This window comes from Zonotrichia albicollis, chromosome 1 (assembly GCF_047830755.1).
Source record: "Zonotrichia albicollis isolate bZonAlb1 chromosome 1, bZonAlb1.hap1, whole genome shotgun sequence".
Classification (NCBI taxonomy): Eukaryota; Metazoa; Chordata; class Aves; order Passeriformes; family Passerellidae; genus Zonotrichia; species Zonotrichia albicollis.
In genome coordinates, this window is record NC_133819.1 from 113023541 (window position 1) to 113047285 (window position 23745).

At 41.1% G+C, this 23745-nt stretch overlaps 1 long non-coding RNA gene across 2 annotated transcripts; it reads left to right on the forward strand.

Annotated features, from left to right (window-relative positions):
• Positions 1-273: 273 nt before the first annotated feature.
• On the forward strand, positions 274-23232 carry LOC141730753 (uncharacterized). 2 transcript variants are annotated; one of them, XR_012582387.1, is made up of 3 exons: positions 274-669; positions 3438-3559; positions 20840-23232. It is a non-coding gene; the product is annotated as an uncharacterized LOC141730753 (long non-coding RNA). The 2 variants fall into 2 exon arrangements; XR_012582388.1 differs by lacking the exon at positions 20840-23232 and adding an exon at positions 17326-18460.
• The last annotated feature ends 513 nt before the right edge of the window (positions 23233-23745 follow it).

The window sequence follows — 23745 nt, forward strand, 5'->3', positions numbered from 1 at the left end:
CTCCTGGGCTCTCTTCACAACTTCATTCTTAGTTTTGGCCAAGTCATTAATATCTATTACTCCTTTTTGCCCATTTATTATATGACTGTAATATTTTACTTTCCAGGTTTATGGAGCGAATGCAGCCTTAATTTTGAGAAATTATATAAGGTTAGAGCTCTAGTAGTGTGGTCTTTTAATCTGAAATATCTCAGTGCGTCTTTCTGTGACCTATATTTTTGACTTTTGCTATAAGATTAATTCTTATTGTGCTTGGAAGGGCATGCAGACAGATATGGTGTTAGTTCTACTTCTTCTGAGTGTGGTAAATCTGGCAGCTTCATGCTTAAGATTGGCATAAAGTAAATGGTCATACTAAGGAAGGCTGCTAGAGCTTTTTTGTGGGAAAGCAGTTGCTACAGAACCTGACAAAATTAATCTGGGATGAAAAGAATGCTAAAGCATTTCCAGAAAACACCACCACTGGCAAAAAGATTGCTCTTTTTCTTCTTGCATACAGGTGCAGAGGAGCTTTGTATGGCAGGATGATGGGCTCAATCCTTGTTTCGTTAACTGGTGTCCAAACAAGTGAATAGGGAGTATGGATTGATACAGGTCTCTGCTGCCATTGGAGCTGCCTCATTTTTGAGAGGTGTTTTAAGACTGACCATCCCCCTCACTGGGATAATGGTAAGTATGTGGAGTTTTTAAGTATTTTTGTGGCCAAGATTGAGTTTAGCTTTCGCTGCTGCAACTAAATAGAGCACTGTGGGTACCCTGTGCACATTGAACCAGAGAGAAATATGGTATTGGCCTGTCTGTTCCTGCTTTGCCCAAAGAGGGTGTTTTGTTTTGTTTTACCTGGGAACTTTTACTTGTGGATTGTAAGTTTGGAAGTAACACTTTGACTGAGAAATCTGACCATCTCTTGTTGTCATCTTATTGTGAAGCTCCCATACCTTCTCAGTGATTTCTCATGGTCATCTCCTCACAGCACTAACTCCTCCCTCTTCACAGCACAGCCAATAAACTCCATCTCTCGCCTCACCCAGCTAACCCACTCTTTTGTAGCACTCATCATTACTGGACACAGCTGTGGCCTGTTAAAGGCAGGCCTGTTCCTATTCTTTGGTAATTAGTACAGCTGCAACTCCTCAGGTGTGAGACCACCTTCTGCACTATCTTTATTTTCTTACACTCTATCTCTCCACAGTCTCTTTTCCTATTTTTAATTTTTTTGAGGTTACAGAAATGATAATGCCATCAATGGTTAACAAAGAAGGAAAGGGGTTTCTGCTGGGTTACAAAAGAGTTGTAGGTCACACTGTTTTCCTTGTGAATTCACTTCTGTGGGGGATGAGGCCCTTGTACAATTCACTTTTTAATGCTGGGGTTGAGTATGGCCTTGTGGATGGAGTAAGGATTTACAGTATAGGCAAGTGATCTAATGGGAAACCTCACAGGTCTTGCTGGTCAAGTTATGCCTCATAGATTTCAAAATTTTGGGATTAATTTGGAACACATTTCACATTTCTGTTTCCCCCTCCTTTCGTAACAGAACATCTTGAGTCCGAACTACAATACTTTCCAGGCAAACTTCTGAAAGCTGAAGTATTTGCAAATAATTTTCTTTTACTTAGAGAGGGTGTTTTTGCTCTCCCTGATTGCAACACCTGGGGACAGTGAGTTGTAAGGTGCAGCTGAAATTCAGCTTAATCAACAAAAAAGTGAAGTTGAGGTCACAAGGGGGAACTTTTCACCCTTCCAGGTCAGGACATTCAAGGCCTGTGAGTGTTAGTGTGTGTGGAAATTTCACCCATGACTAAAACCAGACTTGGCTGCCCAGCTGGTTTTGCCCAAAATTATCTCATTGAAATCTTTGCAGATGTCAGAATTCACACAGAGTGAATAAGCCTGGATTTCCCCTCCTAGTGTGCTGTTGCACAGTATTTAATAAAGTGGCTGTTCGTTGGCACTCACACCAAGGGTCCATGTTAGTGATAGGTTGTGTAAATTCTGTAGAAAGCATTTCTTTTTCTTATATTCTAGCTTGAGAGGTGTTGTGTGTGCAAGAAACCCTCTCTATTGTGAAATAATAATTAGATTGATTATGGAAAATGTCCTCCTTCAGTGTCCTCTTGGTGCTTTAGCACTTACTGATCCATCAAGTAATTAAGTAAAAATGACCTCTGATATTTCTGCTTCTGCTATTGCTGTTATACATATCTTGGAAGTTACTGGGTGAATTGTTGGCCAACTAAGTCTGTAAGACTTGAAGAGGGGAAAATTGATGCCTGCACGCTAGATGTAAGTTTCCTGAGAGCCCAAATTATGACTAAATGTAATGTCTTTTCCAAAGTAGGCCTGAATTTTCTTGTAATGCCTCAGTACAATTTAAGTATAATTTGTAAACCATTACTTTACAGTCTTTCTGCAGGTATAAGCCTTTAGGGGCAAAAGCAGTTGATTGGCATTTTCCTTAGCTGATGAGGCTGTGCTCTATCACAGAGAATCAAGAGGTGATCATATGCCACAGCACTTGCTGCTCTTAGATGCCAGGAACTGCTGTCCATTCAGCTCTGGTACAGAGGAAATTCCTACATTTTCTTTCCTTCAGTTTCTCCCTACCTTCCCGACTACCTGTGCTTGTTCTCTAAGTGCCTCTGCACATGCACATACAGCGTATGCAAAGCAATATCTGGAAACTCTTAAGAACTGTTGGGAACCGACTTGAAAAGGCCCTAGAAAAATGAAGAGGATTGCATTGCAGTGCGTTCTGAATACCCCTAGGTGTCATGTTCTAACCCTTCTGAGCCTCTCTCTGCACAGGCAGATTCTGTTTCAATTTATGTTTATCCAAGATAAATAGCTGCATTGCTTGAGGAAATATTAATTTTTGAGGAGAAAAAAGGTCTTGGACATGACAATGCAAACACATAATTAAAAGGTTGTGCCCTCAAACCATAAAATGCACATATTTTTCCTATATTGTTTGATGGGTTCAAAAAGAATTGGAAATGTTTGTTTTGGCTTTTCACAGCCTTCCATTTGGAAACAGTTATGAATGTGGGACTTGTAGTGAACAGGTTTGTAAGATGCCTTTTTCCCTTTTTTCCCTCATGGCAGACCCCACAGGCATCTGCCCACCTCTTCTTTCTTGGCTGCCTGTTTCTACCCCCCATGCTGACACTTGACCCTCTTCCTCAGCTTTTTGTGGTAAAGGGTAGATGTGGTGACATTTTTTTTGGCAAGTACAAGGAACAGCCTTATGGCTTGCCTTCCCACAGCCTTCTGTTTCCCATGTCTTTTTAAGTGTCATGTGTCCTGGGCTTGCAGGCCTCAGGGTGCTCTAGACGTGGAAGAGGAATAGCATCTCTCTACAGTGTGCTTGCTCTCTGGCTAATCCTGTGTTTTTACCATTCCTTTTATTTTTACTTCTCAATAAAAATGTCTCACAGGTTTTAAAGAGAAAAGGTGGCTCTGGGCTAGCCTAGTATCAGTGTCTGTGACCAGTGCTGTTGATGTGCCTACGTGCAAGCTGAGAGAAGTTTCATTTGCACCAATTTGGATCCTTTGTCCTGTGAGTTGTTTTTCCTTCTATTACACATGATAGGAAGCAACCCTGACTCTCTCCCCTTTCTTGCCTATTCTGTTCCGTCAGAATTAAAGCAGCATATCACTTTATTGGCCAAATTTATTCCTCCAATAAATCTCTTCTGATGGATGGGAAATGCAATTAATTCTGAAAAGGTTAAGACTCTAAACCCTTCTCTGAGTGTGAAACACTGGAATATCAGGCTTTTGACAGATGCAGACTAAAGGAGAAAAGAGACTATTTCTTAGGATTTGGAAGTGGAAGTGCAATGTCATTATATAAATCAAAGGGAAATCTCAGGGGATTAACTCTCCCAAGAGAGGCTCTGTCCCAGAGTCTCCTCTGGGAATGGTGGGTGTGGCTGCTGTGAATGAATGGGTTGTGCTAAGGGACATGAAGTTGGTATTGAAATATGAAATATACTGACCATCTTATGGGGCTTCAGACCATTATGACAAGTTGCTTGTTAATGTCTGTCTGAGTCTGCAACATGGCGGAAATAAAAAGCTTTATGTAAAATCAACTAGTTCTTAAGACAGTAATGAAGGCTCAGAAATGAGGTTTGTTCATGCTTTCTGTTGTTTCACACCTACATTAAAACATGCTGTATATAATAAACTACGTTGCTGTAAGTGACCACTGTCCTAGAGTTAGGAAATTTGATATGTCTTTGTTATACACATTCCATTGGTAATGGAAATGAACTTTTCTTTTTTGTAATTTGAATACCTCACTTGCAATGTGTACTTCAGACATATTCCACAGTATTGCCACAGGTCATCTGGACTAAGTGTGATGAAATAGCTCTGACAGGATGTAGTAACAACTAAATCCTTACCTCTCCCCTCTCTGTGTATTCCTTCAGTACTTCTAATTTAGGCAAAATGAACTTACCTGAAATTATAGGCAGGATGGATTGTTGGAAGTTCTGGGGTTGCCCTTCTCAGTTCCTCTGAGGGAGACTCTCAAGAAGCTTTAGACCTCCTTTCACAATAAAGTGGGACATTGTTTCATGGGTGTGACGTGAGGATACAACACAGCCAACCGCCCAGTCCAGGTAACTAGAGGGAAGTTATAACAAAATCAGAATGGTGATATAAGATGTTAGAAAAATAAGCACAAAACTTCTAAAATGTATGTCAAATCTGCCTGGAACTAGTGCAGGTTTTTCACCAGAGAGCTGCTCAGTGGTTGTAGGATGCAAGATGCTGCATTTGAAACCCTTTGCAGTGATGATGATGCAAGCAGGAGGGATGTTTTTGAAAATGCTAGCATAAATAAAAATTCTGAATCTTTCCTTCTTGAGATGAGTAAAGTAATAGTGCATAGCTGATGTTTGAAGACCAAACAGGGAAAATAATCTCTGGCTGCTAAACAGACCATCAGGAGGCCAAGAATCCTCATTGACTTAAATCAAGTTTCTCTTGAGGGAGTCCAGATCTAATGGATGAGAGCTCTATTCTACAGGCAAAGATGGATAAATTGTACATTAACTGGGCAAGAAAATAGTGATATGTATCAGGCTTGGATTAAATGTGAATATTAATTGGGTGTAAATTCTCTGGTTTCTTCTTGACAAATGGGATGCTAGAAAAAGTCTGTATAGCTGTGCCTTTGAGCTTTGTTGTGGGTCCCTTCCAACTCGGGATATTCAGTGATTCCTCATTACAGTGAAACAGTAGTGCCTGTTGGCCTTGAGCAGCCCCTATCTCCATTTGGGTGAGGGCTCTTTCTGCCACCTTGAGCTCCTGTTTTTCCCTCTTCCCATCTGCTCCTTGAGCTGGAAAGGAGGGATGAAAGCAGCTCACAGTGTGAAATGGTTTGTCCCTCCCTGGTTTATAAGTGCCTGCTGGTGCTTGCTGTGCTGTGTAGGCAACGAGGAGAGCCTGCAAAGGGAGCTGGGGTTACTGCAGCAGGTGATCTGGCAGAGCTGGCCAGACCTGGAGGTGCAAAAGGTTTTCAGTGCAAGCTACATCTTATATGAGACTTGCTCATGCACTGGCTGCCTTAGAACTTGCTATGGTAAGAGGAAGGCCAAGGTCAGGTTGGATGGAGTTTTAAGCAACCTGGTCTAGTTGAAAGGTGTCCCTGTCCATGGCAAGGGGTTTGGAACTGGATGATCTTTAAGATCCCTTCCAACCTAAATCACTCTGTGATGGAAACAATAACGATACTCTTCAAACAGCTGACTTTAGAGTCAACTAGAGTGCAGGTACCTTTCTGTAATATATAGTTTCCACCTACTTTGTCTTAAGCTTTTTTTTTTGGTAAATTATTCAATGCTCAAAGTGAGCACTGGCACAAAATTGGGCTTCTGTACCAGTGCCCTTATGTTGTTGCAAATGGAGCAGCAGCTGACCCTGCAGTGATGGGGCTCAGGAGCTGTGGCACAGCTGTGCTGTGAGATTCAGAAAATGGAGATCAGTCAATCTTGATCCAGGACAGGTTTCCAGGGCAGGTTTATGGCATGAGGAATTGCAGGAAGCAGGATATTTTGCAAGATGTCAAATTAAATTTTGTTTTAATTGGTCCTTTTGGTACGAAAAGAAACCAGTCTTGTTTTCAGCACACAAAACATGGTGTTACATCTGGCTAGTTGAAGAGGAGGGACTTCTCTTCCAAACTCATGGTGCCATCCAAAGTGCGATCCTTTCCTCGATAAGGATTGTAGCCTGCTGAAGTGTGAGGAGAAGAATTCTCTGAGAGCTGAATATGCTTTTGGCATAGCAGGAAGCAGCAGAACAGGCTGATTTGAAGTAAGATTAATAGGATCTCATGGTAAAATATAGTAAAATAACTCTGTGGTTGGAGGGATGGTAAACACTGAAGTCTGCAAGAGCTTGATTTTTCCCCACCACCCGGTTTAGAATGATTTCAAAAAGTTTGCTTCTTCTCTATTTTTGACCTAAAATGAGGACTTCAGATTTTTTACAAAAGCCTTGGACACATCATCAGAAAGCTGAACATCTGAAAAACCTAAACTGAAAGAAACATTTAAAAAATTTACTTGTCTTTGTTGTTCCACATTAACATTTTCCTTCAAGGAATGAAATATTTGCCTTGAAACACCAAAGAAACTTTCTTGGTATATTCAAGGAGGCCCAATACATGGTGCATCATGGGAAATGTAGTTTAATCTGAGAGGCCAAGCCAAATCCAATTTTAAAATTCTCAAGAGATGACAATATAGCATTCCAAATGAAAGCTTCTTGAGTTCTAACCTGAAAAATACTGCTCTGTAGGGATGATAAACAATTTCTCAGGTCACTGGAACATTTGATATAAGATGTATGCTTGTAGAGAAAATGAATTGAACTCTTTTTTTCTTTCTGGATGGTAGCCTTGTGAACCCAGCCCAAGAAGGTCAGAACAAGTCCCCTCTGAATCCTTCATTCATCATCTGTATGGAAGAACTGCACCTATGGGACAGTTGGTTAGCCTGCAGGTAATTCCCAGACTAGAAGAGAGTCCAGCTTTATCTCTAATATAGCTGTGTCAGCTTTGGTACCAGGTTTTATCAGTAAAATAAACAGACATGACGGAATTGTACATGGACTCAATTGGCACTGAAAGTTCTGTTGTGCATCTGAAATACTGAAATTGAGATTGCATCTCTCTTTTAAATACACACATTGGAAATGAAGTTGTAATTTGAGAAGATAACATTTTTATATAGTCATTTTTCTGGCTCTAGCTATCAGTAGCTTTAAAAGTATTTTATAAATAAAGGGTTGAAGTGTATTATAACATGCAATGGTACATTTGGGACATGTAACACAAACCTTAATGAAAGTTCGCAAGAATTGAACATGCAGTATTTATTTTTAATTCACAGTATCTTATCAGTTTTCAGTTATTTTGAATTAAAAAATGCAATTGGGATGTCTTAAGTGCTAATTCTTTGCCAAATTTAATTTGTTTCCATATTAAAGGTATTTCCCAGTTACACTGACATGAAAAGCATCTGAAACCATTAAATTTTGCTATATTTTTAACTTTTAAACCTTCATAATGCTGCCAAGAGAGATTTTTTGTAAATTTTGAGAAAATTCTTTTTCTCTGGGATAAAAGCTACTATAATAAACTTATAAACTTTTTTTTTTTTCTCCTGGCCTGAAGGCCTGAGGGGTTCATAATAATTTTGAATGAAACTCCCCATGTAAGTGGGTGCTCTGATGAATGGGGGCTTGGGGCCAGAGATCCCCATTTGATTATTGGGCCCTGCTGAAACAGGAGCAGGTGGTTACAGAACAGAGCAGCTGCTGGGCTGGACACGGTGTGTCGGTGGGATGGAGGCTCCTGCTGTAGGTCCTGAGAGAGGCAAATCCCTAAGGAAGAACCCCGGTCCTCACTTGGACACAGCAACCTGTTTTGTTTCCACCTGTCCTCTGTGTTTTTGGAAGAGGAATAAGGCTGGGTTCAGGACACACATGGTGGTGGCAGTGAACGTGGGGGAAAGGTGCACTGCTGTCAGGAACAAGAGTGAATGGAGATGGGCATTGAGGGGAAGCTGTGAAGGCACATGGAAAAGTAGGAGCATTGAGGAAAAGATGAGCATAAATGGTATATCCAGTGGGACCTGTCCTAATGACAGCTCTTCTCTCATTGTGAAATACCAAAGAGTAATGGTGGAAAAACTCTTGAGTGCCTGATGGATGTGGCAGAGCAGAGCTTGCAGAGCCAAACCTGAGCTCTTTTCTTATATCTCTAAAACAAAACCCCACTAACACACAGTGCAGTGCAGTGGCCAACCAGGTTGTTATCCATTGGTGAGTTGTGCAGCAGCAGGTGGTATCTGCAGTCCCTGGTTCAACATGTGCACAGCAGTGCCTGATTTCAGAAAGGACAAAGTTGCACAGACTGTGGAGATAATTTGGGTTGTGTTGTCTGGTGCTTCAAATCATGTAGCAAATGGTTGACATCAGGTCACTCCAGTTATACTGCTCCCATTTCACTCTGTCCCTCAGTCTGACCCTTGTTTAAAGAAAAGATAATTTATTTGGAAGGCTTGAGTCATATTTTTTCCTTTCTCCCACTTGTTTAGCAGAGTGTATGCAATACTCAGGAGGCAAGAGATGAAGACAAGGGAGAACTGGCTGTAACAAACGACTGCATCCTCACAGCACACTTTGGCAGCACAGACCTTGAGAGATTTCTGATTGTGCCTTCCTGTGACTTGCTCAAGATGGAAGGGCGTGAAAGGGACATTGTGTTCCTGGAGCAGACATGGAGAGAAAATGATAGGGAGTACATTCTCTGTCAGGGGAGGCATTGCTGTGTGAGAATGCAGTAGAGGCTCATGACAGGTCATGTTGTGCTACATAGGGGCAGATGAGAGAAGATTTTGACCCTTGTTTTAGAATGAGTACACATGTGCATGCTCTGGATCAGGGAGCATTTTTTGCAGTGCTGGCTAACAGGGCATGTGCTACAGAGTCCTCACCGAAGGGGCAGGAAGGCATATGTGCCCACCCCACAGGCAAGTTCAAATTGTCTCCTCCTTAGTTGCTTAAAAATAGTTCAAAAATAGATGCCTTAAATGCTGTTACTGCAGCAGGATTACTCAATAGTGAATTTAGCTTTGGATTCTCTCCATGGCCACAGTCTTCATTTTAACTCCTCAGGAAAGAATGCCCCAAGGCTGCTTTTCCATCTGATTTTGGTGGGGAAAGGAAAATCTTTTGCAGAAGCTGGGACAAATGAGTAGTATTCAAGATTTTTCACATCGTGTTTCCTTAAAGAAGGCAGAGGAAGTGCATAATTATTTGGAAAATAATTTGGCAGGTTCTTCCCAGCGCTAGGCTGTTTAATGCATCAGCTCGTCACACTTAAACAGTTTAGGGATCACTTACCATTTTTTGATTACACCTGAGATGGTTCACAGAAGTTGTTTTGACAGGGCCAAGCTTTCTGTTACTGAGCTGCCTGATAGTTTTTCTAATGAAGAGATTAAACCCTAGTAAAACAATTTTTCAAAATCTTCAAGCCTGCAGATATTCCTAACAGGGTAAGTATTTGCTCTCCTTCCACTGCCTGTTGTGAGGAGCCCAGTGTGTTCAAACGGTATGTTTTACACTTTTTCAGATTGCAACCTTTTTACAAAGAAGAAGAGATGCAGAATAGTGTGGTACAGACTTTAGCCTTGCTCAAAATAATCCCAAAATAATTGGAGTAACCAGGTGTAATCAGCAAACACCTAGTGTTCAATACACTAGGTCCTGCTATTTTCTGTTGAATTTACTCCAACTAGGGGAAGAGCACTGTGTGTTTTTTGGCAGCAGCTTCTCTGGAAAATGAAATAAGTGAAACTATTCTCACAGAGAAGGGGATGGGGAATGGTTTCAGGACCTCAGATTTTGTAATGCAGTTCTTTAAGAAACTGGCAGTGAATGAATATCTAGGCTCATTTTAGACAACAGAAGGATTTTGTAAGTTTTCTGTTATTTAAAGTCTAATCTCCCACTGAAGTTAAAGTTGAAAAGAGTTTCTCAGCCTGGGGTGTACAGAGTTTATCAAAAAAGCCTTGGTAAAAACCTTGTGTAGTCTGCAGCTGTCTGTAGTCAAGTGTGTCTTTCTTCTCCAGCCTTTTCTACACCTCAGGAGCTGGGAATATTCAGAATTCTGGCATTCTGAAGATGTTGGTTTTAGCTTTCACTTAAATTCGACAGATTCACTGCAGTTGTCTACTTTATTTTAAAAAATGCTCATGAATCATAATTAAAAGCATTCTGCAATACTGTGAGTTAAAAAAGTACCAGGTTGCTTAGCTGAGTTATTATACAGTACAGAGGTTGTTTATTGAAATGATTTAATATGTGAGCCTGCTGAATGTTTGGGCATATTCAGCAACACACATACACAATACTGCTCTTTTTATTAATGAAAGTTCACTTGACACAACACACACCAGTGTTACCTTTCCGACACAGATTTAGACTGCTTTGAAACCTCTTTTCTGGGTTTCTTGTCTGCTGTGTACATAGGGTGAAGAGCCAGCTTACAGAAAAAAGCACTGATAGATGTCTTTCCAGGGGATCTTGGCAAGTCACTGCTATCACCAATACTGTTTCTGGTATCACTTGCATCCATTGCTGCAACCTGTCAAAACAGGTGTATTTATAGGCCTTGAGGGACTGAAACAAGAAATCAAACATTTGCATAGCATTTTCCATCAAGTTCCCAAGGACTGAGACTCAAAGGATTTTGATATGTTTCCAGGGATTACTTAGCTGCACTGACTATTTCTATGTTCTCTTTTGCAATGTCCTGCTTCTAGGTCTTAGAAAAAAAAAAATCTCTCTTCTACCAACGAAATCATCAACAAAAGGCTGGTTGGCTTCAGAAAAACTCACAAAAATATTTAAATTCACATCAGAGAAAACTGGCATGAGACCTTACTTAACACTACAAATTAAGTTAAATTAAGAAGTAGTGTGCCAGTGTGATTAATTAGAACTACTTTACTTAAGAAGTATGTGCCTTGCACTGAGATATTTTTTCATGCTCTGTCTTGGCAGCAGTTAAGCTCTAGGGTACGAGAGGCTGCCTACTCCTTGTAATGGCTTGGAATAGTTAATGGTGTTGAGTTCTGGAAGAGGAAGAATCCCACTAATTGTGCAATCCTCCTGGCACTGGGGTTTGGCAGGACGTCCTCGCAGTGAACCTACGCTGGGTGTGCCGCCCTTTGTAGAGTGTGATGCACAGCTTGGTGTGCCTCAGGCTGCAAGAAATAATCATTTTCAACAGGGTGAGGGAAATTTAGTGCATAACTTTTCAGGGCTAGCATGACAATTGTGACTTTTCAGGAGATTTATGTTTACTGTAATGCAGCATCCCACTTTTCCAAAAATTTTTAGCGGTGATGGTGGTGAGTGATAAGGAGACAGTAAAGCAAATTGAGTTAATGAATGTAGTCCTAAGACTATAAAGGATTTCTTTAAAGGTGAAGTGCACAGGAAAGGAATATTTTTCACTTTGTTTTAAAGAGAGAGATTAATTCAAGTTCAGGAAGGGAGTATTCAGTTGTATCGATATATGAAGAAGGTGCCTCTTTTGGCATAATCCCAGATGGAAATAGTGGATCATGATAACAGCATTTTAATTCATGGTTTGTCAGGACATTATTAAGTGGCAATTAAAGTGACTCAAGTGTTCCAACACACAGGTTGCTGAGGGCCAGCAGATGATAAGACCAAGATAAAAGAAATGGAAATGAAGATCTACATTGTCTATGAAATGGTTGGGAAAATACAAGTAACTTAGTCCTGTTTAATGTTACTTCCATAAACTCCTATTCTCAAGAAAGCTTCATGAGCAACTCTTTTACTTCTGTGACTAGGGAATTGTAGTCTCCTTCCATTCTTTACATCAAATTATTAGCTTGCAGCCTTGCTTGTATTTGCTCCAAGAGAAGAATGATCAAAAGTTTTCTGCTGGCTACAAGCCCTCCACCCTCTGGAAATGTTCTCTTGACCATGAACAATTTTTCTTGGTGTCTTTTAAAAACAGGAGCAAAAATTTCCAAGGAGGGAAGTTCTGGTTGTACACGTGAGAACTGAAAGGTGCTTTCCAGGGGGAGTGTGTACTCTTCCACAAAATCTGGGAGAAGACTGGGAAACCGTGCCCAGAGGTAGTGTATTGTGCCAGCTGCAGCATCAACTCCAAAACTATTTGGTTTGGCTGGTAGTACCGAGACTTCAAGTCCCCTCCCATCCACCCCCTTTTGAACTTGCTCCCATATGTAGTCTTGTACCTTTGTCCTGCAGCTGCTTGGGTTTTTTTCCTAAATGTTTTCTTGATTCCAAGCCTTTTGGTTTAGTGTAACCTTGTGAAAAATGACAAAATTATTTCTTCTGGGTTGTTTGCTTCTTCCAGGGATGATGATTTTTATATTATCTGAAGGAAGAAGATTTTGCCTTTTCTTGGTTCAGTTGGCCAGATAGCTCTTCTATTTGAACAAATATTGAAAAATTAATTAAAATACAAAAGAAATATATATATTTTTCTCTTTTTGATGGGCCCTCACTTCTGCATTTGTCCTTGTAAGCTGCAAGTAGCAAGAAAGATCTCTGGCTAAGTGGTTTTCAGTAGAAGAAAATTGATTTGTACTATGTAGCTTGCTGATGATTTTTTCCTTTTATATTATTGGAAATATCAAGGGTTCAGGGAATATTCACTGTGTCAGCAGCTTTGCGTCTAATGAGGTTGTTTGGACTCTGCTCTCTGAGCCAGAGTAAAATCTTTGAAACATGTTAGTCACGATTTAACTGAAACTGGGGGAGGTTTTTAACAGTGAGCTTTAAGTAAACTGCATCTTTTTGAATTTCCTGGGCAGCTGCTTTTCTCTCTTTGATGTACTGTGCCTGGTGATGCTGTTAATGAAATGCATAATTATGTGTTACATAATAAAACAGAGCTAACATGAAGGTGCCTAATAGATTGTAATGATGTGGAGGCCTGAGAAACTAAAGACCATTGGGGTTTGTTGAAAAGTTCCTCTGGTGACAAAGATGATGTCTAAAGAGGTTTGAATAACTGTGCTGATAAATTAATTGTGGTCTCTTTGTGTGTAAATGACATTTTTTGGGATTTTGTATGTAGAGAGATTATTGAAAAAAAAAAAAAGTACAATTTACTAGGCTGCTGATGTATGAAGTGTCAGCGCCGAGTGCTTCCAGTGCCTATTAGAGCTGCTGGCTCTGCACAGACGGGTGCCCTAGGCAAAGACATTTTTGGCACAGCCTGTCTCACCCATAGGATCAAAAGGAACAAACAAAAAAAAAAAATCTGGCAATATGCACAGAGAGTAAATTGCATCCTAAAGAGCAGCCCCTAGAATGCAGTCTTGGAATGAATATTGATAAATGAAACATTCCGCTCTATGGCTGAAGAGTTGTAGGTGTAGCATTTTGTGACTGCCCCCAACTGCCCTCCCTCCTTTCTCTGCTTTTGTCACCTACATTTTCTCTCTCCCTCTGTAATAATCTGTATAATTTGTTCCTTTCAAAGGATCTTTAGGAGCTGGTTTGTACACATAGGTATTTTTAAAGGACAGGGTGTGTATAAGCTTCCAGCCCTGGACCTCATGGGCTCCTGATGGTGCTGGGCCGGGGCTGGGCTTGCTTGGCTGCTGCTCTGGGCTCACAAGGGTCTGTCTGCTGGGAGAATTAGCATGCAGGGAGCTCCAGAGTGGATTTACAGCCTGCTAGTTACTTGGCACTAATTCCCTTGGGTGGATGATTCTAGTACCTACTAGGAGTGCTTTTGTGCAGGTTAGCTTCAAAAGTGCTTTTGTGTGAGCTAGGCAGGCTCCTTTTTGAAGGTGAAATATGCTGTTTTTCACTTCCCAAGCACCAAGGGTACCAAAATGGGCAGTCAGTGCCGAGTAGCTAATACGCAGTAAATTCACACCCATGCTCACTGAGCATGAACTTCCTCATGCAGCTGAATCCCGAGGCTCTGCACTTTGTCTCTCTCAGCAGGGAGCAGATGGCCCTTCTCTAAACAGGGAATACCAATAAAGCCTTATGGAGAGCACAGATATTGTGTGCATGAAGATTCATGCCTGTCCATGTGCTTATATGAGATGAATTTATCACAGTTCTTGGGTTAACTTCTGTGCCTGTGATTTTTGTTAAGATACTCTAAGGTGAACTTTGCTGCTGAATTGCCATCATCCTTGTCATTAGTAGACAGGTTTAGCTGCAGGTTTTGATTTCTTCTTCCTTCATCAGCACCAAGACACCATACTTTTTGTTGTATGAATGACTGCATCTTTTGTGTGTGAATCTGTCTTTGTGGCAATTCCTTTTCCCAGAATTTATCTGAACTCCAGTTAATGGCTTTCTCTAGGTCTCTAAGTACTTGGATATGAAATCAAGTCAATTTTTAGATAAGACTTTGCTTTAGTCTGGGGTTCATAAATAAGTTGATCTAGAATTACTGTACAACTTCACTTTATCTTAAGATCACATAATGGGTTAAATTTTTGTGCTAAGTTTTCTTGAAATTTTATAAATTATTGTATCTGTTTTTTATGCTTATGCTTCAAATATATCATTGATTTCTAAGTCATCTGCAGGTTTTCTTTATGTTTTTGCTCCAGTATTGCCTATATCCAAGAAAATTTTTCATCACAGAAATTGCTCCTCCAACTTCCATCCATAGTGAGAGTTCTGAACAACTCCACCAGCACTATTGTGGCCAAAGTTTAAATTTACTTACGTACAAAAGATATTGCTCAAAATGCTTTTAACATGTCTTTTCAGAAATGACCTCAGCCATCCTAGCTTGCCAAAGATAAACAGCACTTCTGCTCGACAGGCGTTAACCCTTGGAGGAAGTGAAGTCCAACGCTGAATGCAGAGGCACTTGCTCCGAGCACTCAGGGTGGTGTTGCAGAGAGGAGCCATCCTCCCTCCAGATCCCAGCACTCAGGAAGGCTGCAGGGCTGGGGAAAATCAGCACAAGCCTCAGGGTTTCTCAATCGCAGATGGAAAATGCTGCTGAATGTTTCTGACAGTAAAGGAGGAGGTCTGGGCCAGGTCAGCTTGACTGTTCCTGCTAGAGGATAGAAGGGTAGGAGGAAGGCACAAAGTGGGAAGAAAAACAAGAAGCGGTGGCTGATGAGCCAGGCTCTGGTTCTTGATGTTCTGAAGATATTCTGTATAGGTTAAAACAATCACTTGAAAGTATTTTTCAGAGTTTAAGTTTCAAGAATTTTTATATTTAGAGTTTCAGAGTTTATAGCTTTTTATAGTAATTTTTACTGTTGGTTTTATTCCAGAAGAGTTTCCTGTAGCATGATACTTAAAAAAAACCTTGAAAGGAATCCACAATAAGGATACCCCATTTGTGTGAATGAGTTGCAGCAGATATGATGAAGCAATTCTTAAAATTCCACAGTTGCTGTTTTCCTTTCAACTGACATGTTCCTGTTTTTAAATAAAACAGTTCAATGCTGGGTTTAAAGAGAAATTCAAAGAATGCTGTGGTGTTATTGGAAATCTCTGGCTATGTCCAAGCAGAAAGAACAGTTGCATCACTCTGTTGTACATGGCTGACCATGCTATAGGAGTCCTTTGTTGGGATATCATCCTGAATGTTATCTTTTCAAACACAGAACAGAGACAGAAGGAGGGTGAAAATTTAAGTCTGGATAAATTTCCTACAGCTTATCATGCAGAAATGTGTTTATTGGCATTCTTTGAATGTAGATATTTGAAGTGCTTAACAATCTCTGACTGATGAGGTCTATTAAATGGCCATGTGCTGCAATTCACTTTGTCTGAATTGGAGAAAAGTTCCTGGGCAAAAGCCTTAGTCTTATGGGGAAAGGTTGCATATTTACTCCCAGGGGTAACTGAGAATTAATATACCTGTTTAACAGGATGAAATGATAGGGGAAATAGTGGGATGTGAAAGGAGAAGGCAATTGTTAGTAAAAAGCCTTAGTAAGGTATCATAAGGACAATATTTCTGTGCAGTGATTTTCACCAGGAAAAATATTTTACTTAATTTTGAGTGTGAGACCCACTTCATTGTGGGTCTAAACAACATTAATTACAGTCACATTACTCTCTGTTTTGTGTAGGAGGATTCACTCTGAATCTTTTATTCAAAGGCAGTTGTACTGGTGTGCTTTAAGTTGCTTCCCCCACAGCTGTTGGACATTTGCAGTAGCAGGTCAGGTGAACCTGGTCTACCTTTGTGCTTGGTTATAGTGGTTGTATGCAACCATGGAGGCAAAGCAGCTTGAGGGAAATAAAGTATAAAAATATATTTCATACCTCACCACTCTTCTGAACATACAGTCACTACACAGGGAAAAAGGACAAGTACACTTAGAAGAGGTGTTTGAGGTGAGATACCATAATTTGTGCACATGGTTTTCTACACGCAGAACTTCATGCCAACTCACAGGTTTGTGGTTGTGGGGACATGGATGCCTGCACCATGCCTTGCACTGCCCAACATTGCTCTGTGTGGTAACTGATGCTCCTGCTGCTTGATCTCCTGAGCTGGACTTCTGTTGGAAGCTGCTCCATCTCTTTCCTGGCATCCTTCAAGACAGCATTTGTACAAGGAGCTTGTTCTGTCATGAAGCAGGAGTAAGGGAAAACAAGTTTATATCTCCTGAGCTCAGCAAGAAAGAAAAAATATTTGAATTTGTTTGCTTTTTAAAATATTTGTCACAATGCCAAGCTATTTTGAGCAATCTGGCTACTTCATCTCTACTTACTCTTCTACATCTGAATTATCATAAGCCACCTGAAATATGGGAATCAGATGTGAATTTTAATATAAGAGTCATGCTTCAAGCTGACGGGGTGGGAGGTGGAGCTGTCACTGCATCAGCCAAGATTCTCTGGTGGAAGTGTTGATTGATAACCTGTACCTGGGAAAGGAGGGGAGCAGCCTTCCCCTTTCAGTGGACTGAGTTGCTTTCCATTCCCTTGTGAAAGAAGCAGGTAACCATTGCCTTCATCTCCAGGTATATGAAAAAATTGCAAAGTCCTTTGTTCCATTTTTTTCCTTAGGTAGAGCTCACAAATGATCTGGTCCTCCCCACTGGTGGTGCTGGCTGTCATGCTGGCCAAGATGGTTGGTGTTCAACATGTCCCTGTAGGTTCCCTCAGGAAGCTGAAATGCATTCCCTACTTGGATGTGGAACCTTTTGTTCATGACAGGAGAAAATGGTGAGGTCTCTCATGTTGCTGATCTGCAATTTTTCTGTGTCATGTTTTACACAGAGGCTGTGTGGCTTCTCTGAGACCTGGAACTTAGAGAGAAAAAGGGGAAAATGGAGACCCTGGTCCTGAACAAGGCCCCCTTGGTGTGATGTGCTGTAAAAAGAAATGAAAGACTCCTTTTCTCCTCAGGCTTGTGGTAGGTTTTGAATTACCACAGCCCCTGGAGTCCTGAGAGCAGTAAGTGCTCCATAGTGCCCAGCTGGATGCTGTTTATTAAGGGTCCAACTGAGAATCCAGAGGAGGTTTTCACAGACCATTGTCACAGTTTCTTGTGAGCAAAAGCTGTAGACCAGAGGAACAACGGCAGAGTATGGTGGAGTGTGGTTTGACTTCTGGATAACTGGTCTGGGCTTCTTGTATGTTGGGTACCATAAAATGTACACCTTCAGGTGGTGATTCCTGCCATCCAAGGACAGCAATTAAAGGGAGGTAAGAAGAATTGTTTTTTGGAAGTGCTTACATTAACTAAAGACTAAATTAATAGCTTGGAAAAAAAGTTGCATCCTATATTTTTTTTAATCTACATAAATCCATTAAGTCCTGTGTATCTTTCAGTGTATGAACCAGTATCCAAATCTTCATTTTTTCATGGCATTGATGCCAAGTAATAAGTACTGTTTCCTCTCCTAAGTGTAGGTGCTGGGTCTGTATTTATCCTAGCTAGTGACAACTCTGTACTACTCTCTTCTATAAAATAATTAGCAGAAATACTGATTCTTTGAGAGGTTCTCTAGGAATTAATTAGGTATATATCCACAGCCAAAGCTATTTGCAGGACACTTCACTTTTCTCCCAGTACTGAGGTCCACTGGGCAATCTTTTAGCTTCAAATGACCCTCTAGAAAAATAAAATGTCTGCAACTCACTCTGTTAACATTTTCTTCCAAATGTAGCCATGTCTGAAAGGTTTTAACAAGCACATTGAATGCTGGGTATAATCTAACTGTGTTTATCACGAGAGGAAAAATTGCCAGCAATGCAGTAGGAGGAAATAAAAACAATCTGTGACATTATGGATGACTTCTATATGTACCACGGCAGATAAAACAGAGGGGAAGAAGTCATAAAGTTTCCCATGGTATTCCAATTAGATGACAAGCCCATGGAAAGAATTATAACTGCTTTCCTGGTTCAGAACGAGGTCCTATTCACTTGAAGGACATATATATATACATTTATATATATATAAAATTTCATTTTACTCCCACTCCTTCTTTTTTTTTCCTCTCCAAGCACATTAAAGAAGGTTTCTGGACAACCTGATCACAGACTATACCAATACTCTAAAGCAAAATACATAGCATCACAACTTGGTAAGGATTTTATAGCTAGACACTTTATAGACTGCCAAGTTTTAGCCTAAATCCTCTTAGACATAGTCTGAGTAGGCTGATATATATCTCAAATAGCAGATATAGTTGCTAAGCTGCTCTCCATCATATTCAAAAGTCATGGCAGCCAGGTGAAGTCTTCAGTGACTAGAAAAAGGGAAACTTCATACCCGTTTTTAAGAAGGATAAAAAGGCAGACCCCAGGAACTGCCATAGACAGTGGGACTGTAGCCTCAGCAAGTTTGTGGATGATGAAAGGGTGAGCAATGCTGGTTCATCTCCTTGAGGGAAAAGATGTCATCCACAGGGGTCTTGGCAGGCCTGAGGAGTGGGCCACTGTGGAGCTCATCATGTCCTGCACCTGTGCTGGGGCACTCTTTGGAAACAGTACAGACCAGGGAATGAATGGACTGAGAGCAGCCCTGCAGACTTGAGGATACTGGTTGACAAAATATCAGATATGAGCTGGCAACGTGTGATTGCAGCCCAGAAAGCCAACTGTAATCTGGACTGTGTAAAAAGGAATGTGACCAGCAGGTTTACTCTGCCCTTGTGAGACCCCACCTGGCACATTGCATCCAGCTCTGGAACCCTCAGGACATGGATCTCTTGGAGCAGGTCCAGAGAAGGTCCACAAAAATGATCAGATGGCTGGTACACATCTCCTGTGAAGAAAGGCTGAAAGAGTTGTGGTTGTTCAGCCGGGAAAAAAAAAGCTCTGGGGACACCTTGTTGCAGCTTTTCAATGCTTAAAGGGGTCTTATAGGAAAAATGGAGAAAGACTTTTTATCAGGGCCTGTAGTGATATGAGAAGGGTCAACAGTTTTAAACTAAAAGAGAATAGGTTTAGATTGGACATAAGGAAGATATTTGTTATGATGAGAATGCCTCATCCCTGGCAGTGTCCAAGCCCAGGTTAGATGGAGCAGCCTGGTCTAGTGGAAGGTGTCCCTGCCCACGCCATGGGGTTGGAACTAGATGATCTTTAAGGGCTCTTCTAGCCCAACCCATTCTATATCATTCATGTCCCTGGTCTCCCCAGCATACTTGGATGGTCTGTTACCTTGTTATCTTCTCAAACAAATGATGCTTCACCATTCAGCCACCTCAGACCTGTGGGATTTGGTCTGATCTCCAACTCTCTTGTAGCTTGGGCATCCCAAACCCCTGAATAATGATTTAAGGGATTTCTAGTCTGCCTCTTAAAGTAAAAAATATAACAAATTATGAGGTCTACCATTAAGTATTTGTAACAATTCCAAGCCTTAGATCTTATTATTTCACCTAGCATAGGGAATCCACATATAAGGATAAGACAGTAAAAAAAAATGAGTCTCTTTACATGTTACCTTATCTCTCTTTGCTCATTGCTTCTGAGCATCCTTGAAACTTTAGCAGAAGTTCTGGAGCAGAAATTCCACAGAAAGGTGTCTGACAATGATATTTTCTTTCCATGTGCTTTCCCCGTGGATCAAGGTTTCTCTTTCTTTTTTCTCTCTGACTGATCCTGCAGCTAACAAGATGCTGTGGAAGCCTGCCTATTTGCTTCTTTAGTCTTTTTTTCCTCCGTGACCACACAGTTTATGTAAGGCTCTGCTGTTTTTAAGTTCCACTTATTTGCTACACTTTAGTAGCATTTTAAGTAGTATTTTAATCTTCAAATGCCTCCACTCAGATGTAATTTTGCAGAGACTGTCCTCTTCCTCTGGTTGTGTCGGCTTGGTTGAAGGTTGCTGCTCTGGAAAAACGTGAGTGACACGGTTACATTTGTGCATCTTTGTTCAGTATTATTCTGATAGAGCACAGGATATATAAAATGTGCATTGCTGGATTCCCCAAATCAAAACAGGGACAGGGGTCAGCTATGTAGGAACTGGTAGCTAGCATGTATTTATAAACAGGTGATAAATTATATTTGTGCATGCAGAGTGAAAGATCCAGATAACTAGCAGCTTGCTTAAATGCCACATAAATTTGGATCCTTCTTCAATGGAAACTGAAAAACCTTTGGTAAACAGCACCTGGTTGGTAGCAGAGAGGAAAAGGGACAGACTCAAAAGAACAAGTGACTTTAGGTACTCAGCACTGGTACTGCCAAAGTGTGGTTCTTCTCTTAGTTCTTCATTGGTGTTAAGGGTGATGAGACCTTCTGTGTTTGATCATCTTGTTTATTCCTCTTATAGGTCTGGATGAAATCCCTAGGCAGAAAATATGTTACACACTGAATGGGAAAGCAAAAACAGCCCTCAGATGAGCAAGGTGGGGGGCAGCACTAAGGTCCAGCTCCACAAAGGAATGTGACTCCTAACTGCTGCAGAAGTCAATGGGTACATTGAGAAGCTCCATTATCTACACTGTGAAGACATCTCTGTAAATACTATTTTGTACAAAATTGGTGGAAGTGAGACCTGGATCTTCAGTGGTATGTCACTGCCTAATTTGTATTTAGTCACTGTCATCTCTGGATGCTCTGCTTCCTATGGAGCAGGGAAGCTTAAGATTTGTTTTCTTAACACTCATTATATTTTTGGAACCTCATTGATCACCCTGCCTGTTTTATTCTGTGCTCTGGGTGATAAGGCTACAAACACAGCTGTATCTAGTGCAGGGCTGCTACAGTGCACTATGATTTCCAGCTACATTGCACACCACTGTAAACACCCCCCCTTATAAAATCTGGTTCACTGGAGCACTCAAAGCTGCTGGCTGCCAGGGAATGTTCCTTAATGAGGGTAAGGAGTACTTGAACACATCTATGACTTGGCAACCCTTCCTGCTTTTTATAAGCTACTATACACTTCAGAGAGAAAATATCTTAGAGGCTACTTTTTAATGGGACAAGTTTACTTAAGAGCTGAGTGGAGTTGGTGCCAGTAGTTCTGTTTTGTTCTAGCTTAATATTAGCCTTGTCAAAGTTCTTATAGTGTCTCCTGGGTGTTTCTGTATTGCATACCATATAAAGCTGGTTTTGGATGCCAAGAATTTTGGCTGGAATATATATTATAGTGGTCTCATTATATTTTTCTAAAGTGTATCAGAGGTGGCCCTATATTAAAGATCCATGGAGCAAGGCTGATTTTTTTTCTTTCTCTTTTCTGGTTTTGCCTTAGCCCACACTGCAGACATTGGATCCAGAATTTGAGCCAACCCAAGTCTGAGGGTTATTTGGGATCCAAGGTCTTGGTTTGGCCTGTAATAAAATTTGGGTAATTAGTGATTTTTTTTTTTTTAGACGATACCCTAGATTTTGAAAATCACCAGACTTTTGGGAGGGTGCTTTTGGTTTGGGCCTGCACTAGCAACTACTACACGAAAAGATTCCTTTCTCATCCTGCTGACATAAGTATTCACTCAAAGACAGCTTGCCAACATGGAGCAACATGTGGTGCATCCTGTCTTGCCTCTCTGAGAAGATGTGTGTTTTATGACTGCTTAGTGCTTTCTTACTGACAGACATCATTAGGTGGTGGACTTGGCAAAGATTTCTCATCAGAGGGCATCCAGCCCATCTTTTCTAGAGTGCTTGTGTGGGAAGCTGGATCCTCTTCTGCTGCACAAAGGAAAAAGGGAGCTGTTGTAACAAGGCCATGCTTTGTCTTGGGAAAATCCTGGCTACCACAGAAAAGATGGAGAGAATGTGTTGAGATGTGGGTGAGATTTGTTAAAATTATGTTTGGGCTTTAAGGTCAGGTTTAAGAAAACATGGCAAAGAACCATTTTTATTCCTTTTTTTTTGCCCATTCTCCTGTGCTGGGTTTTGAGTTTGGTGTGATCCCATGACCCAAAAAGCAGCTGTATGAGCCATAAACAGTGGAATTGAACCCCTGACAAAAAATACTATGGCAGAACCAGGTGCTGCTTCATGTGCTCGGCAGAGCAGCAGCACAGCCTTGCCTTTGTTTCAGTGCAGTGCAGTTGGTGGTGCCCACATGGGATGGGTGAAAGGATCCACTGCTCCCTCCTGTACCTACAGCAGCTCTCTGTGGGACAGTCCAACATGTCTCCCCTCATGATCCTCTTAACCTGGCCAGGAGCTGATGCCAGCTGGCTTCGCTGTACACCAGCTTTTCAGGTGTCCTGGATTGCCAAGAAAATTGTATTCTATTTGCCATCTGTATGGCAGTTGTCTTCTGTTAAGTGGGCAGCTTTCCTTATCTCTTCCACAATCACTCCTCCCTCCGGGGAGACATCTGCTGATAACAGGCTATTGAATGTCACTGCCTGACTGATCAGAACTAGAGCATCCCATTGTGAGAGGCTCCACTCAGAGGGAGGGGCCAGGCATTCCTACCCGGATATAATCTTGAGGTTCTGGAACACCAGCACAGCTTCTCCACTGGATTTCCTAGAGGAACAGCTGCCTCTTCCACTGGATCTTCAGAGGAAGACTACACCTTTCTACAGGATCCCTGCTCCACCTGACACTCCAAGAGGACTGCAGCCACAATTCCAATTGGACTGCTACCAACACCCTGACCAACAGGGTGTCAGGTTGTGTTCTGACTCTGTCAGTGTTGTTTTAGTGTACTGCATTGTTTATTTTATCTTTTTATTTTCTTCCCTAATAAAGAACTGTTATTCCTGCTTACGTATTTTTGCCTGAGAGCCCCCCTTAATTTCAAATTTATAACAATTCGGAGGGAGGAGGCTTACATGTTTCCATTTCAGGAGAGGCTCTTGCCTTCCTTAGCAGACACCTGTCTTTCCAAACCAAGACACCAGGTTATCCAGAACTGCTCCTAAAAGCAACAAAACAAAGTGAGGAGTTGATGCACATCAGTCTGTGTGAGGAAGGTTAATATGGACATGAATGGAAAGCAAACTTCCCACTGGGCAGAGTTACTGGTGTATATTAACCCAAATATTTATGTTATGGAGGCATGCTTTTCTGACAGGTGGTGGTAAACAAGGCTACTTAGCTCTGTAGTTTTCAGGAGACCTGATTTTCTCTCTTTATAAGAAGTTTGGAAAAAACCCCAAAATTTAGTGACACCGAATGAGCTACAAAGATGAACTAATGGGCCTTTTCAGCTTTAATCCTCAGAGAACAGAGACACTGTTTTCTACTGTTAAATTTCACACCAAACTT